This window comes from Fulmarus glacialis, unplaced genomic scaffold (assembly GCF_000690835.1).
Source record: "Fulmarus glacialis isolate BGI_N327 unplaced genomic scaffold, ASM69083v1 scaffold6891, whole genome shotgun sequence".
NCBI classification, from domain to species: Eukaryota; Metazoa; Chordata; class Aves; order Procellariiformes; family Procellariidae; genus Fulmarus; species Fulmarus glacialis.
In genome coordinates this window covers 27,933-45,782 of record NW_009193309.1, presented here as the reverse complement: position 1 = coordinate 45,782, position 17,850 = coordinate 27,933, and the positions used below count along the sequence as shown (strand labels likewise).

The 17,850-nt window shown below is 46.2% G+C and overlaps 1 protein-coding gene across 1 annotated transcript in view; it reads left to right on the top strand.

Moving 5' to 3' along the window:
- FAM207A (family with sequence similarity 207, member A) overlaps positions 1-17,850 on the top strand; it is a gene marked incomplete at its 5' end in the record, with an annotated part of 54,121 nt that overhangs the window by 23,666 nt on the left and 12,605 nt on the right. The gene's annotated exons all lie outside the window — the stretch shown is intronic.

The following is a 17,850-nucleotide window of genomic DNA, read 5'->3' as shown; positions in this document are numbered from 1 at the left end:
TCGAGAGCGCCTTGGCTTGCGCAGGAGGGTATCTCTCTGGCTGCCTGATTTCTTCACATCAGCTGCTCTCCAAGAGCCAATGCGGGCACCTTCTTCCTTGTCATCTCCATCTGAAAGCTACTGCATCCTTGGTATGATTGCAGCCTCTTACCACCAGCTTCCTGGCACAGCCTTGAGGTGATAGTCTTGTTGTGTTTTGTAGTCTTGGTGGCCTGATCTCTTACCAAGATCTCCCTTCTGGGTATTGAGACGGAGGTGTTGACATCCCAGTACCCCTAGAGAGTGAGTAGGAAAGTAAGAGAGTACTGTGGAGATGGTGGAAAGCTCATTCATGGGACAGTTACGGGACTGTAGGAGGAGAAGACAGGCACTCGTGCTATGAGAGACTAAACTATTCAGCTGTTACTTAAGTGATCTGTGGGGAAGAAGAGAGGGAGGAGATCCTGTAGCAGTGTTCATCATTAACTGTTCAATAGACAGGTGTGGGAGATGTGGTCAGGGTTCACCCCAAAAGCTCTTTATTCAGAGCATGCATTCAGGTTTCCCTGTTAGGAGTCCTCTGCCAGCTGCTCCCCCCGCCTTAGCTCCTCCTGTCTAATAACATGGCTCTTCTGGAGTCAAACCTGAGGTAGTGTCTGAGTCTAGCTGGGAAATGAAGCTGAAATGTCATGCCAGGTCCCGTCTCTGGTCACTTCCTTCTCCCATGCCACATGTTGCCTTATTTCCCAGTGGAGCTGTGGCGGCTGCCTTTTGGCTGTTTGTTCTTCTAATTAGGTCCTCGGGAAGAGGCAGAACGCAGCTGAGAAATCTGTAGCTGGAAACATTAAAGGAGAAGGTGAAATTGGGGAGGAAGGAAGATTTTCCAGGCTGTTGATGAGCTGGTGTTAGAGCAGGTCAAAAACTGCTGGTTTCATGTTGACCCCTGAGCTGTTTCTGAAGCCACTTCTGTTTTGTACTTCCAGGCTGCTATCAGGGTGGGAATTGGTGCTGGGATTTTTGATTAGGAGATTTGTTTCTTCTCCTCCTTGTCTGATTGTGAGAAGTCTGCATTTCTGTGGTTCCTGTGGGTGGGGGAGCTGTGCCTGCAAGGTGACAGATGGGGTGGGTCAGCCCAAACTCTGGACAGTGAGCTGCATCACCAGCCCTCGGCAATGCAGAGGCTAGACACAGGGGTCTCGGCTCTTTGAAGCAGCACCATTATGCATTTTTGTTGCTTGGTTTGAACAAATCTAGAAGAACCTTGAAATCAGGATGTACTTCAGGATCCAGCTTGGCCTCACTGCTTCTTCTGTCCCAAAGTATCAACAGGACTTTCACACCTGGGCTCCTGGCGCATGCGGAGAGCAGAGGAGAGGACTTCAGCCTGCCTTAGAACATATTTATCTCGTGCCACAGCAGTTCAGCTAATCTACTTAGAGTAATTTAGGTACCAGGCAGTAGTATTCCCAGATTGTGGTCCTTCATCCCTTTGTTTTTTTTTTTTTAGCATGAGTTTAGTAGATCATTGAGAGTTTTCTGGGCTGGGCTCTGTGAAGGAAACTTTAAACCAAAAAAAATCTCCACTAATTAAACTCTGAAATGGTACTTTATTTCCAGCCTCCTGCCCACTGCTGGACTTACCAAGTTAGATCTTTAGGCCAGAGCCATGAAGCAATGATTTTCAGGTTTCTCTTGTTTCTCAGGGCTTTGTCAGCTGCTGAACCTCTTACTGTGACAAGATCTTCCCCACTTTCCCATGTAGCTTGGCATATCAGTTGGTGTATCAGGTCAGAACAAAAGGGTAGCCAAGTTGGGCAATCCCAATATTTTGACAGCAACCAGCAAGGAAAAGCTGAGGAATATAGCAGTAATTTTCTCAAAATGCTTAGCTGGGCACTTAAAACTTCCAGTGCCTAATAACTATTATGAAAAACAAACTAGTGAGCTGAAGAAGTAGAAAGCTGTAGATACTGCCAGTGCCAAATCCTTTGAGCCCCCCTGTTCCTCCAGCCCTGAGAGGTTCTGCAGACACTCCCTCTGCCCTTGCTTGTGGGCCCATCCGGGGAACTCGGAGTGCTCGTGTGCTCATTCATGTCAGGCTGGAATAAAGACAGCAGTTGGCCTGGAGATATGTTGCTACTGATAAATTTTAACTTCAGTCTAAAATAGATTATGGGTGCTTTAGACCTTGAGGCTGAAGTCTGAAAGATCAGTCCAGCAGTCTCAAACAACTTGCCGCTGCTGAAGGTGAGGAGGCCTGCTTCCTCCTACTCCTGCTCCTGACCATGTGTGTTCCTGGCCTGATGCTGACTTGATTTGGTTCAGCTCTCTAAACTAGCGGAAAACTAACCCTGGTGGAAGTGAGTTCGGTTTTTCTGTTGGAGATGCACACCAGAGCTGGGGTAGGAGGGTGTGGGGGAGGCATGGCAGAAGGCTGCTGCTGTTGTAGCAATGAACTCTTGGGTAAGTTAAGCTTAAGCTAAGCTCTTGTTTGCCTGCACCCTGAGCTGCTCTCGGCTGGAGTCTGCCTGCTGTTGTCTCTGTGCCAAGTTTCCAAATGTCATGTGTTGATAATGCCGCTGGTATCGATACTGCTGCACATTGCATGTCGATCTTTCCAGAGGAAACAGCCCTGTCTCTGTGTCATTAACAGAGAAGTCGATTACGATTGATTTTTTTTTTTTTTTTTTTTTTTTTTCCCCTGTAGTTCCATTAGAGACGAGCAATCCAATATTGAATTCAGTATTCCCTGGAGCAGGTCAGCACCTTCCAGACCTCTTCCCTGCTCCCCAAAGCACCCCAGAACATCCTGCCAACATCACAGCAGTTTGAGGAGTGTGTCTGCACAGGCAGTCCCCTCTTCTTCATAGACTTGGACATGGGCGGGAAGCCACGCTGGAGACTTAAATTAGCTCTCTTCCATTTCTATTAGAAGGAAGTTATTCTGATTTTTAATGTGAATGTGAGGCCCTTGTGCAGAAATGACTGCTCTTGCTGTGCTGATGGATATTTGCTGATTGATGGGAGCAATCCCTTTAACAGTAGGTGTGGTGTTGGCATATAGAGACCTTGGAGTGGCATGCTGGAAACATTGCTTGTACAGGCATGTAGTGGAAGAGGCAGTTAGTGTGCCAAGAAAGCAGATTTACTGAATGGAGAGTCTATTAAATTAAGTCAAGGCTCCTTCTCTGATGCGTAGTCTAGCGGAGGCTGAGGACTGCATACCTTAGGTGTGGCTGGCTACACTTCAGGCTTTTTGTCTGTTGCCTGACATGTTTTTCTGGAATATGTATTTTGGTGGAATCCCAGCTTGATTATAGATGCTATATGCATGCACTGTTTCTGCTTAATGGAAGGTCTTTTGGGGTGGGAAAGCGGAGGAGTGATATTTCGGCTTCCTAGTCACACCTCTGCCGCTGTGCTCTGAACTTAAAGGCAGACTGAGCCTGAGGCCGTACAGCTCCTTGGACCATGGTGGCAAGATGGTCCTTCCTACTGATCGAGCATCCCCTCTGCTTTCTGAGCATGCTGCCTTGCTGAAAAGGCATCCTGAGATAGCTACTTGCCATGACAGTGTTAAAGGAATGCATTCAGTCAGGGCCATCCAGCAAATCCTTTTCCTCAGGGCTAAATTGGCTCATGGGCTCAGGGTTCTGCACAACTGGAAGACAATGCACACTTCAGATGCTAATTTAGAAAATCTCCCAAAGAGAGGCAGGGAAACTTGTTAGCTGGGAAGAATACTTGTGTGGATCTTCAAGAGTTTTCGTCCCATTTCTCCCAGTTTCACACATGTGCTTGCTTTGTGTCCTTGTATTTCTGGACACTTGTGAAGCAGGGACGGTTTCAGGAATAAATTTTAAGCAGTCTTCTCCTAGTTCAGGCAAGTTCAAGTCCGTGTTACCACTGGAATAGTGGCTGCCACGGGGAATGGTGGGATGCAGATGGGCTTGGAATGTTACTTTTGGGTCAGCTGTCCTATTTAAAAAGTAATAGGTTCAGATTTTTCTGCAAAGCACTGATTGGCATGAGCACAGTTATTTCTGAAAGGGAAGATGCTGGGGTGAAGTACTTGATGCCCCTCTAGTAAACTAGAGACTGAGGAAGTAATGGAGAGGGGAAACCTCTCCCAGCTCTTCTGCTTCCCAGCCTTCTGCTGTGCCTCTGAATGCTTATTCCTTCTCCACTGATGAAAGGAGAGGATAAAACTTGCCCAGTCTGTGCTTCATGTGCCCCCTGGAGAAGAGAAGGCTGAGTGGGTAGCCTCTTCAGGTCACCAGGCTGGGAACAGAAATGCTCCTCCTGCCTTCTTGAAAGCATCTCTTCACGCCATCTGCCCAGAAAGCTGCGTGCTTCGGTTTTGCCGTGGCATCAATTGCCTGGCAGTCGTGCACCTGTCTGTTGGAAGACAAACCTCACCGTACACTTAATGGTGTCTTCTGGATGTCCAGCTTCCCTTAATGCCCATGTTTCTGCCCCTTCCCTAGCTGTTCCTTCTTCCCCTCCCTTTCTCTCTGTGCAAGAGCTTCATCCTGATCTTCCTGTCATTTGAACCTATCATTTCAGCCAGTTTTGACATTCTTCTCTTGGCCTTCATGGCTCAGTTTGTCCTCCTTCACTGTGAAGACATCTGTGATGTGATGTGTTCTTTCTGCTCTGTGCGTGTGCTGAAACTCCTGTGCAAGTCCCACTTACTGCTGTTCTTGTGATGGTTTTGTTTTTACCCTGAAGTTATGTATCTGCATTGTCTACTCAATTCAATTTCTGGCTGACATTGTTGTATTGCCTGGAAATATAATTAAGTATTGATCACAGTGCACTCAGCAGTCAAATTACTTAATATATTAATTATGTGTAACAGTATGTCATTCCAGTAATGTTTGTTACCTACCAGCCTAAGTAGCATTGTGTGCGTGTGTTGAGAGGAAGGGCATAGAGAGACCTTGGAGTGGCGTGCTGCGTTTTCTTCCATTTTTGCCTTTTAATAGTTGCAAGTCCCTTGGCCAGTGGTGGTCGGGACATTGCTATTTGGCTGGTACTGTTGTTTCTTGCCAGTTTCTGCTCGTTACTCTCTGCTAGTTATAAATTTCCAGCAGAAGCCTTACGCCACCTCAACGTAACCTCAGTTACTGCTAAATCCTCTCGTCTGTTGGAAGCCAGGCTGGAGTACTTCCAGTTAACATCCCGCCTTCTGGGGGCTTCCTGGAAAATGCCAGCATCTCTCTTACTCAGATGGCTTATCTGTCAGTGGTTGACCTCATTCGGGAGCTGAATAGCTGCTTGCTGGAAGATGCCTTCCTCTGCTAGGTCTCCACATCAAAGAGGGTGCAAATAAATGCAATTTGTCCTCTTTGTTCCCTGGTGGTCTCCATTGCTCTGGCTCCTGTGCCTCCCTTAGACCTGCAGAGAGCCTACAGGGAGCCATTGTGGATACATGTCTTAAGAAGCATAGATGGGACTACTGTGAAGTCTTGCTACCAGTTCACATTGGATTCTGTCCATCAAAAATCTTTGAAAACCTCTGGTCAGAGATGGCCTTTAATATGAGCTGTGTGCTTAACCTGAAACTGTGTCCCTGCTGGCTTCCCCAGTGCTACAACTAGCATAAAAATATCACGTAGCCTGACCTCAATGAATGTGGTGGGAGATACAGAGCTTTCTCCCTTGTGTCCCTTCTGCTTAGTTACTGCAGTGTCTGTGATGAGCTAAACCCCGTTTTATTATGAAGGTTTTAAGGGTCTGAAAAAACCTGCAAGAAATATTTTCAAATACTCAAGTCAGATTGTCCTAAAATAGAGTGGATGGACTGTAAAGTTGAAGACCGTGGTACTTGGAGTACATCCCACTCTGTATGGAGTGGCTGGAGCTGTGACTTGACTTGTGGGATATGAATGTAGGGAGGACATTTAGATTCAAAGCTTGGAAATAGCTGTAAATGAAAACCAGGCTTGTATGCTGCTTGGAGAAGGGTGAGAGGGTCTGTCATTAGAAATATCATTTATAAAATGGTTTTCTGTGTAATTTTCCCCTTTTGGAGAAATGTTGTTACTGAGTCAGGCAATATCAGAGTGAGTTTTGCCTGCATAATGCTGTCTCTGTTTTTGTACATGTTTTCCAGTTACATCCTGCACTCTTTGTAAGCACACAGCATTTTAAAACTTTTTTTACCCTAGTAGTGTAGATGTAACAACTTCTTTCCATGTTTTAAGGCACCTGATGGAGTGGTCCTGCAGGATGTCTGGTTAGTGTGGGACAGTCTTAGGGCTGATTTTTCTTTATAGAGTTGTTCCTAATTTGCATTTTCTAATGAAAAACTGCCTGAAAATCCATTTGTATCCCTGAATTGCTTGTGAGGAAGAGACAAAGAAAATTGGGAAAAAACTTTGAAATCATGCAATTTTGCAACAAAGTAAAAAGCATTAAATCAAAAGGATTTTGATGGAGATAGTTTCATAATCTGTGTTAACCTATCCTTAAATTCTGAAGTAGTTTGAATTTGGAATCTGCAGGCTTTCCTGGGACAGAGGAAGTGTTTGCCACCGATCATTAGTGTTTTAGCAAAAATCACAGTGAGGTGTGGTGTGCTTCCACACCGCGAGAGGACAGCACTCAGAGGCCAGCCAAAGGGCAGTCTGCTTTACAGAGAACTCTACAGACTAGCTGCAAACTGACGTGGCCCAGGGATGCCAGCGCTGTTGCTGTTACTTTGTGCCATGTTTCCATGCAAAGCTTGTTCTGGCAGCCTGGGTTTACTGTGCACTTCTCCAAGGAGAAGGGACAGAGCTGCACTTTCGGCCCATGCGAGGATCTTAAGCTGCATGTTACTGGAGAAACATAATCTCTTTCTGCACCTTCATGTGTATTTGCATCGAAATAGATGCAAAGGGAGTGTTGAAGGTGCAGCTGTGTCTTGAGTTTTAGATAATATTTAGCTGTGCGACTGTTTTATTGGTGTCTCTTCCTTCCCTAACTTTTACTGTCAGGGAAAGTGTACGCTGCCTTTGCTCAGCAGTACCAGAAGGGCTGACCCTGGGATTCCTCCTGCCTCTTTTCCTCAATCTCCATCTGAGGAAAGATCCAGCTGCAGCTCTTCCTGCTGGCTGCATCCCTGTCTTGTCAGTTGGTTAAGGCCGAAGTTCCTGCAAGCGCTTGTTTCACCGAGTCGCATGGTGAATGCGGTCCAGTTGCCCGTCCTTCCCCACTTCAGTTGGAAGAAATAATTTCAGATGATACTGTCTGTCCGCATCTCTCCCGTGTCCTGTTTTACCCAGTGGAGGGAGGGAAAAAGGCTTTAGATGCTAAATCTGCATCGAGGGAATGAGGAAAACTCAGTGCTTCTAAACAAACCAATGAATCCATGAATGTATCATCTGGAGAAGTGGCGGGGAAGGTGGGACTCTGCACGTAACACATTGTATTGTCTGCTGTAATCCCTGAGGAACAGGAAACAACTCCACGACTTGTTCTAGGTATTGTCTTGTCCATCCTTCTGCGTGCGGCTGGTCTGCTGCCCGTGCTGCAGTGGCACCTGACAGTGACATATTTGCCTGTCTGCCTCAGAAGTCTGGCCCTCGTTCCTCTGAGCATCTTTAAGTACTCATTTTTTTTTTCACTCTTCCCTATTGTTATCTGCCCTCTCTCCTTCCCCCAGTACCCCATCAGGCCACTGCTTTGGCATAAAATGAGGTTCTCTGCTCCGTATTTTGAGGAAAAATACCTGTGGATAAAACACAGCTATGGTGAACATACAAGTGTGTTCATAAATACGAATAAACATCGGTTATGTCTATATCTCTCTTGTGCACGACTTGCAGGAGCTACAAAATTGTCTGAGGTGTAGGGTGGCTTCAACTATTTAAATCTATTAAACAGTAAAATCAGTACTTTGGATAAAACAGAAGTCTCTTGTCTGTAGTCCCATCAAAGGAGGTCCTCAGAAACTAAGGACTGAAATGGAGAAATTCAGGTGGGAAGAAATCTGTCTGTTGTCAAACCTAAGGAAGGAGACTGAAGACTGGTTTGCCAGGGTCACCACTAAATCCATGCACTGAGAATGTAAGAACAAGTACAACTGAACCAGAGCAGGCTCCTCTAAGGAGCTGAAAGAGCATATATGAAGTGATAGGTAAGAATACACTTGAAAAGAAATGCCAGGTACCAAAACAAATTCAGGAGGGGTTACAGGAACCAGTGGCTGGAAAAGGAAAACTTTCCTAGAGAATGCCCACTTAATTGTCTACTAGCTAACATACAGTTAAAAGACAAGGAAGTTAAGGTAAATTAATGTTTTCTTGCATTTTGCATAAATTAGAAGCACCAGGTAAAATCAAATAGTGTAACACTTTCAGATCTAGATCTTTCAATATGTAATACTGCAGAAGGTATTGAACTACTGATTTTTCAAACTTTTCCAAGGACAATGTAGTCAAAGGTAATCTTATTAACAGGAATGGAAAGGATATTTTGGGGAAAATTTCTTTAAAATACAAGCCTGCAAGGCATTGTCAAAAACCATAGGGATGTTTCAGTATTCTCTCTCCCTTAGTAAGCCCTAAGGAGAGAATTTACCCATTGGTAAACATTAATTACTTTTGGTCTCAGAATAAGTCTCATTCCAGATATTTGTTGCTGTTTAAGCTTTTATAGAAATTGTATTCTATTCTTCCCACTGCTCCCTATGGAAACTGCAATATCCACACAAATATCTCTTGTCCATGTATCTATCTTTGTTGTTAAAATATAAATTTTTATCCTCTGGGGACTTGCTGACTTTTCAGATTGTGCCGTGCCGTGGACTCCCTGGAGTCTACTTCAAGTGGTCCACCTTGGCGGTGTCCATGGTTTTGTACGAACCTTAAAAATACTTGCTGCAGGAGGTAAAGACAGCTCAGAACTACACCTCCGCGTGCCCTGGTACCTTGTTTTCAGGTTGCGATGGCAAACCTATGAGTCATTGCCGTACAGATGCCTGCTTGAAGGAACTCTGTTGCCAAGGTGACTTCTCAAATACTGTTTTTGCAAGGGCAGGTCTTTTCTGAGAAGGGAGCCACAGATCTGTGCGCTTTCCTCGCTGCATGTAAACTGAGGATGGGCTCAAAAGGGAATGGATCTGTCCACATCATGCTGGCCAGCCAGGAAGGTGGGTTGTGTCCTGTTGGGGCAGCTGGGAAGCTCCAGCTCTCTGTACTTCTAGTGCCCTTGCCTTATGGAAAACAAACTGGAAAGCAAAACCCTGCTACCCTGCATGATCAGCGTGTGTTGAGGCTGGAGTCAAGGGCTGATCTAGCTAAGCTTGTGTGCTCTGCTGGTGGCACTGATCTTCTTTGAAATCAGCAGTGGGCAAGGGGAGAGATGAAAAATCTTCTGCAGTGTTTTCCCATGCCATGCTAGGGAAGTGTTTTGTTTTTATGGCAAGTATCTTTCCCAAAGGATAGCCCCTGTATAGGAGCATTGAAAGTAGGTGCACCTATGAAAACTATCTGAATTTTTTGTTTTGGGTGTTGCATATAATCACAAAATTGTTAAGGTTGGAAGGAACCTCTCAAGATGATCTAGTTCTGTCCCTGCTTAAGCAGGGTCAGCTACAGCAGGTTGTCCAGGACTATGTCTAGTCAGGTTTTGAGTATCTCCATGAATGGAGACCTGGAGACTCCATAATCTCTTTGGGCAACCTGTTCCAGTATTTGACTACCCTCACAGTTAAAAAACTGTAAAAATTATCCCCAAACCAATGCATGCCCATTGCCTCTTGTCCTATCATTGGGCACCGCTGGGAATAGTTTTGCTCCCTGTTCTCCTTTCTTCCCATCAAGTATTTATGCACATTGATAAGATTTTCCCTGAGCCACCTCTTTTCCAGCTCTCTCAGCCTCTCCTCAAGTGAAAGATGCTCCAGTCCCTTAATCACCTTAGTGGCCCTTAGCTGGATTCACTCCAGTAAGTCCATATCTTTCTTGTACTGGGGAGCCCAGAAGTGGACCCATGAATCCAGGTGTGGCCTCCCCCAAGTGCTAAGCAGAGGGGAAGGATCACCTCCCTTGACCTGCTGGCAACACTCCTCCTAAAGCATCCCAGGACATCATTGGCTGCCTTTGCTGCAAGGGCACATTTTTCGCTCATGTTCAACTTGGTGGCCACCAGGACCCTCAGGGCCTTTTCTGCAAAGATGCTCTCCAGCAGGTCAGCTGCTCTCTGTTGCTTATCTGGAAGCATATGACATGGAGGAGAGGAGGCAGGTGGAGAAGAGGAAGACAATGATGGAGGGGAGCTGCAGCACTGAGCAGGTGGAAAGCTCCATTGGTGGAAGACTGTGACAGTGTCTGTGGGCGTGCACACCCTTCACAGCTGTTCAGGGGGGTGGTCAGCTCTAACCCACTTGGTTTGATTTTGACCTTTCTCACTAATTGCACAGGAATCTTTTAACTAACAGTCTTATGATTCCACATCCAGCTCAATGGAGAGATTCCAAGTACCTTGTAGTAGTGTGTAGTCTGTCCTTGCTGTGAGCCTTTCCCAAAGGTCAGTGCTTATAAAAGGGAACACAGCCACTCTTATCTTTTCTGTAGCCTTTTTACATGTGATATAATGCTCAGGGCATTCTTCACTACTTCTTCCTATAGCTGACCTCCTTGTCTCTGTAGTCTTTTCATGTCAAAGGTATGACTACATGTGTCAGTCATGCTTGCACAAAGAAAATGCCCCCAACACACAATCTGGAAAGTGATGTGGCTATTTAATTTTGGGTTTGTTTGACTTTAAGCATGGCATTTGAGACTGCACGCTAGGGTGAGCTGAGGGCCTGAACTCTCAGATCTCTAGTGACTTTTTTTGGAAACCGTCTCTGCAGAGAGCAAGTGCCAGCCTTCTTGCTGAAAGGAGCAGAATTTTATTTTTCTGTTGCATTGGAAGAAATGTCAAATTGTTCAAAACTTGAGAAAGAAATAGGTCAGAAGTGTCTGTGGTAGAGATAAGAGTGTAGTAATGAGGGTGCTTTCAGTCCTAGCTTACACCACGGCTGACCCGGGCTGCGAATGCATGGGCTACTGCAGGCTGCTTCAAACCCCAAACCTTATGGGCTACTTCCCAGAAATACTGTGAGTGCTGGATGAAAGGAGGAGGAGGAATAGCGGCTTGCTAGGTTTCCACAGACAAGGGAAGGAATTGGCAGTGGAACAGAGACACTGCAAATCCTGTGGGACCGGGTCTCGTTCCTAGCAGGAGCAGGAAAGCAGGTATAGTGGGTGTATTCCCAAGGGGGGTTTTGTGCTGCTTATTTGCAAAACTTTTTCTAGGACTGGGTGCCACAACTTTGGGAAGGCTGACGCCTTTGGGAAGTGAGGGCTGCCCACGCTCCCAGGGGAGCCTTCCCCCTGAGAGTCAGGTCTTGAGGGCTTTGCATAGCACCATTGTCCCCTATATCTGAATTACAACAGAGGAAGCTGCTTTTCCTGTATGGTAATGCTTAATGCCGATGTACAAGCTCACCAGCTTTCTAACCTGAGAGCTGGCAGAGATGCACTTGTTCATGTTTCTTGAGGAATATCTTGAGCAGATCAGACTTGTTTCCCTTAGGTGAGGGAGGGAAATGCATGGTGGCACTGTGGGTCCAGGCTCCCCTGGCGCTGCCTAAAGCAGTGTTTGGCCTCAGCTCCACCATCTTGCACTTCTTGGAGGCTTGACTCTTAGGCTTCTACGTGGACAATGAAAGCAAAGAAAGCATGGTTGGTTCTGCCCTCTGAGATGGCTGGGGCCGTGAAGTTGCCCTCAGAAGCCAGCTGGTAGTAGCAAGGCAGGAGGTTGGAGATGGTCAGGTTTTGGCTGAGTGTGGAAAAACTGAGGCTCTGCTACAGACCTACAGTTCCTTGGATCAGCTTGATTGCAAGAAGGATTTGCCATTCATTCTGCCTCACATGCAGGCAAATTCTCATCTTCCATGGCTGTTCTCTAGGTAATTTGCTGTGATCAGAGAAGGGTGTGCAGGAAGGAGAAGATCCCTTATCATGAAACCTGAAAGAAATCTCATCAACTGAGCTGTTGGGAGTGTCTCAAACATGCACTGATGTCCTAGCCCCTTGCTTCTCTTCTCTTTGGACGGGGTGACCTTTTGTAAGGCTAGGAGCTGCAGCAGCACTTGCTGAGAGCTGCCAGGCATAAAATTCACTGTGATCACAGGTATTTAAACTGTTTATGGGGCTGCACAGAAAGCAAATACGTGCCAGAGGAAGCAAAGAAAAAGTCAACTTTTTCAGACATGCCATTCCTTGATAAATAAGAACATCTTATATGTGCTGTGGAACTTCAGGATACTTTTGGAGGACTTCTTGCTTTTTTGTTGGAAGAAATGTACACACACTTGTTGCGCGTACATCACCGTTTTTTTTTTCCTGTGGACATGAAAAGGGGCAAAGGGGGATTGAAATGTCTTTTCCTGAAAGCAAACTCATTCTCCAAAAGCTGGAAAACCCTGTTTCTTGAACGAAATCACTCCTGGTCTTCCAAAGTCCCTGATATGGCATTTGTTTCCCAGGGCACCTGTCTGTGGGTGAGCTTTTCTGCATTCTGCATTTGTTTTGTGGTTTTTGAAGTATTACAGCTCGGGGAGTACTGAGAACTGCTTTTTTTTCTGCGTGCAAAAGAGATGTGAAGGGAAATAAGTAAAAAGTAATCCAGCATCTTTTCTCGCAAAGACATGCTGAATCCAGGTAGCAACCTGACCTGTCTGGTTGGTGAGGATACACAACTGGGGACTCTTTTTCTAGCGAATGATGTGGAGCTCCTGCACTGGTGCAACATCCTCAGCAGTTGTACCTTCTGCCAAATGGTGTTTTTCTCTGACCAGGGAAGCATTTGAGAAAGAGGTGAGGAGCTGTCTCATTCATTGCTTCCGTGCTCAGTGGAAGAACAGCAAGAGGGTACCTCCAAGTCTGCTGAGCACAGAGGTTGGTTTGGCTGTTGCTCGCTGTAGTCATCCAAAACTCCCAGAGAAAGGACAGCCAAATGTGCAAGCAGCAGGAAAAAAGGATGGTGAGTGGTAGCACCTACGTTATTCAGGCAAAACTCTGTGTCTGCAATGTAATAAGGAAAATTAGTTTAAAGAAAAAAATATTAAAAAAGGCTACTTTCTGCATGCAGAGTTTCAAGAGCTCTAGTAGATGTCAAATGGTTACCATTCATTCCCTTGGGTTTGCTTAAAGCCAGGCTTTCTGAAAGATGAGTTCAATACTTGGTTCACTTTGCCTACTGTAGGCAAGTCCTCCTCTTCCTGTAGGTGCCAGCAAACACTTCTACAGCTGCTTTGTCTTCCGTGGATCCTGGCTTCATCTCATAATGCTTTCCTGGTCCGGATGGGGAGAAGCAACATGGCCTGTCTGGTATCAGACAGTGGCACCATCTGTCTGGTATCCTGTGTTTCGTTCTCCCTCTTCAGTCTCACCGCCTACCCAGTGACTCAGCAGGACATGCTGATAGTAAATACACAGTTTCTTTAAATTTTTTATGAGAAACTTTCCAAAACCAGCAAAATGTATGTGAAAAAAAGCATTTCAGTGCCCTGGACTAGTGATGGGTCTGACCTAATTTCCTGCCCTCCAGGGTGTTAGCAGCAGGATGCAGGGAATACAGGAAAGGCACTAATGGAAATTCATGAACAAAATAAAGCAGAGGCCACATGGTTGTCCTGCTGTCCCCCAGTGCTACTTCTGTGGATGTTTCTCCCCTAAGAAGGCTGCATGCTACAGAAATCATGGTGCGGTATTTCTCCCTCTGACCCTACCATGTTTGTGCCCTGTACGTGTTTTATGGGGAGGATAGCTCCTGAAATAAGCTGACCCTTTTCCAAGAGCAAAAGATAACTTTTCTCAGGGAGGAGCCTGCGACCTGGCAGATGAGATGAGCTCCTTGTGGCAGCCATAGCTTCTCCATCGGGAGGCTCACGGTGGTTTCTGGGCTCTCTCTGTGCCATGAACTGGCAATGCCAAGCACCTGGCTCAGACAAGGCATTTTGCAGTCCTTATGGCACACTGGGTTCAGAAGTCTAGGTTTCCCGAGACATGTTACCTCTTTCTGCCTTGGTTATGAAAATAACTGTCCAGCTGCAAAAGTGGCTTTAAGGACAGTGACACACTGGGCCACCTTGAGCATCCTGTGTGTGCCTGTCTGAGACTGACCCCTGAAATATCAACCTCTGTGCGGGGGAGGGCTGCTGAGAGGATGCAGGTGGGAAGACTGAGGACTTTGAAGAGTGAAAAAGGCCTCAGGCGGAAGAGGAGGAGGTACTTTTACCTTGTGGCAGGGGCTAAGCGTGCCTGCAGCGCCTAAGACCTTGCTTGGGAGGACAGACTTTGTCTCTGGAGTTGCCTTTTGCAGACTACTGTGCTGATTGTGACTTCTTGGTCACCTCCCAAGGGTGGTGAACTACTCCTGCTTCAGATGGCATGTCACTTGTGCGCTTATGCGGCTAATGAGAGATGAGTCTTGGCTCTTCTGCAGAGGAAGGTTTTGTGTCGTTGCTGTAGCTGGGCAGAGCCCGGGGATGTTTACCAGGCCTCATGGAAGCATGACCTTGCACTGCTCCTCCAGGTCTCGGAAGGGAAGCTGGGCTTGAAAATAGGCTCTGCTTTAAATAAGCAGGAGATCTGGAAGAGTTGAGAATGCAGAGCCCACTTTAAATAGGATGCCTTCCTCATCGGGGGCAGGAGGAAAGCCTGTGTGCTGGTGTAAAGATTAAGTGTGAACAAAAATAATGTAGCTTGTTTTGGAACATAAAAAGCAAATGCTGTATCCATGGTGAAAACTGTCCTGTCCCAGCAGGGGCTGTCATCTTCTCTTCCAACACTGGTTCCCGAGCCTGCTCAGGGTGGCAAGGTTTGGACTGGGTAAAACCCAAACACTCCTCTGCCATGGTCTCTGAGCTCCATGTACACGCTACCAAGCTGTCTCCGGAGGCTCCTCTAAGAGCAACGGGCAAAGAGCCTGGATATCAACCCCCTGCTTCTGTCCTTGCCACCTCCAAGCCTTGATCCTACTAGTGACCCAGGCTCCCCGGACACTTCTGCGTCAGTGCTTTCTGGAGGAGAAGTGGAGCTGGAGGTCGCCTGGTTGGGAGCTGAGCTGTTGGGTGGGGTGAGGGCAGCGAGTCGCCAGGCTGGCTCCCCTGAGGCACCGTCTCTGCTGGAGGACTTCTTGGCTGACTTTCTGCTTGGCCTGAGTTGTCCCTCAACTTTCTCCCTAGAGGAAAAAGAATACCTTCAGTAGTTCTGCACTGGCATCTGTCAGATCACACCACTGTTGCGTTTGCCCCACAAGGCTGTGGTTTACCATTTCCCAGGCCCTTTCACTGTAAAAGGGTATCAGACAATTTACAAGTGACACTGTGTAATTTAAAAAAACAACAACAACAACAAAAACCCACCCAAAAAACACACCCAATTTTCTGGTTTTGGATGTACTCTTCGAATTTCTTTAGTGAACTCATCCCACAGCTGTAGGCATATGCTCGTTTTTGCTGCTGTTATACAACTTGGGCTAAAATTAACACATCTGTTGTTGTTTAACTTCAATTTATACGCTACCCTGTTTTGCCAAAATATTATGTTTCGAGCAGCAACAGCTTTACTGTTATGCATCATTGGAGTTCTGGGAATAATACTTAATACTACGTGCTATTTCTTAATAGCTCATACCAAAGGGGGTACTTGGTGCTTCACTGCAGCTTTGCACAGGGGGGAGCAGATGCCCGGTGCTGAAGGACCCTCCTCTGTTCATGTGGCATGGCACAGGCACAGGTTTTTTTGATATTTCTGCTCATATTTGATATTTCTGCTCATGGCAAAGTCCTCAAAGTAGTGTGGTTTCCTGGAACTGTGAAGCCTGTGTTTTCACCCTCTCGGTTGTGGAGTCAAACTTAAATAGTGGGATCTTGGGGCTCAGGGAAGCCTGTAGTGTTACGACTTTAACCCAGTCCAGCTTCTTTCTGAATACCTAGAAAGGATAAAATGGGGACTTTTAAGATAGCAGATATATATATATATATTTTTTTTTTTAGTCTAAGGAGTCCTTTACCAAAAAACGTCAACCCTTTTGAAATGAAGGAAGCCGTACTGAAAAAAAATCTGTTAGTCTGCTGTGAAAGCAGGATCCTGAGAATTGCCAGGAGTAGTATCAAACGCTTGATGTAGGAGGCAAAAAGCTATTTGGTTTTTTTTTAATCTGTTTATATTTGAGATGTTTTGTACCGCGCAGATCAGAGGGAAGAAAAAACACATCCTTGCTAAAAGGAATAATTGTCAAGTTTACAGTATGTAAATTACCCTCAGCTAATGTAAGTGGGTTTTGCTCACCTTTCTTCTGTGCACAAGGTTTCAACGGCAAGTGTTGTTAAATTACATGTGGAATGGTCTGGAGGGGGGGACCAAAACCCTTCTCATTTCACAGAAAAATAATTAAACTGGAGCTGCGGTCTGGCTTTGATCTCAGAGGTGCTTGCAAGCTAAATAAAAATAAAAGACTACCTTGGGGACAGTCTGTGCTATTAATTAACTAGCTAAATTCTGCCTCTGCTGTTCTCCAGCAGGTTTCCAGCGGCTTTGGCACTCGGCATCGCAACTGGAAGTTGCCAAACGCAATTTGGCACCTTCCAGCAGCAAAACAACCTCCTGAGGGGCGGGGAGGGATACATAAAATGGAGGTGTCCGGGGAGCAGTGGTAAAAAAGGGCCAAAATCGGCTGCTCGCGCGAGGCGGGTGGAGGAGGGATCCGGCTCCCCTCCCCGCACCCCTCTGGTGATCTGCAGCTGCCGGCCTGGGTGCCGGCCGCTGTCCCTGGCCTGCAGTAAGGTTGGGCTCCTGCCAAGAAAACAGCTTTTGTGTTTCCTTAAATATTCTGCTGCCGTTTGGGGGAAGAAAAAAAAAAAATCTGAATTGATGTTATTACTAGAATTGGCCAGCTGGCTGAAAGGTTTGTTTTTTTTTTTTTCATTAACAAATCCTGCCGGGTGCTGTCTTCCCAATGAAGTAATGAGGGTGTTTTCAGACGAGGGGGCAGATCTCCCCGGCAACGCCGCCGCTGAAATCTGGGCAGGCTCGGGCAGCCAGAAAGGCAGGGCGGGGGTGCCTTGGGCAGGCAGCCCTTCAGAGATCATTGGGGCATGATTTGCATTTTGGCCTCTCATGATTCATCCTTTTTTTCCCTGAAACCACAGAAACGTGGGGTGATCAGGGGTGGGGGTAGCTGGGAGTTGGTTATTGGAACATACAATTAGTTGTTTTAGCATCCGCTTTGATACCACAGCAAACAGATTGAGGAAATTTGCCCTTAACATGATTAGATGTTTGTCTCTCTTATTGCCTGGCCCCATGTCCTGGCGGGGCTGTCCTGGTGGCCTGGGCCTAGGAGGGTGCCCATGCGTTGGTACTTTATGCAGGAGACGGAAAAATGGATAGCAGTATCAGTCACATACAAACCCTTCAAGACATCCCTAAGCTTTGTAAAAAAGTGATAGCTTCTAGGCGTGGTTTTATTTCTCGCTGCTTGGGTGCATTGACTGCAGTAATGTATTTTTCTAGGACACAAAGCAGTGAAAGCTACAGCTTCATTCTCCGTGTCCTGTAGAAACTCAAAACATGGTGGTAGTTGTTGGCTTTATGCAAAAGTCCCTCTAACCCCAGCAGGCTTATTCTGATCTTAAGGAATTGAAATTACTAAATTATGATCCTGTTTTTGTTTAAATCATCCTGAAAGATTCGCAGCTTCAGAGAAGTTGTCCACAGTGAGTTGTTTTCAGAGTTGCATTGAATTCCTTTCTTCTGTTTCTTTTGGGGAGAAGAAGGGTATTTTTTCTTTTCCAGGCTTAAGAATAACCTAAGGTGAGAGGAG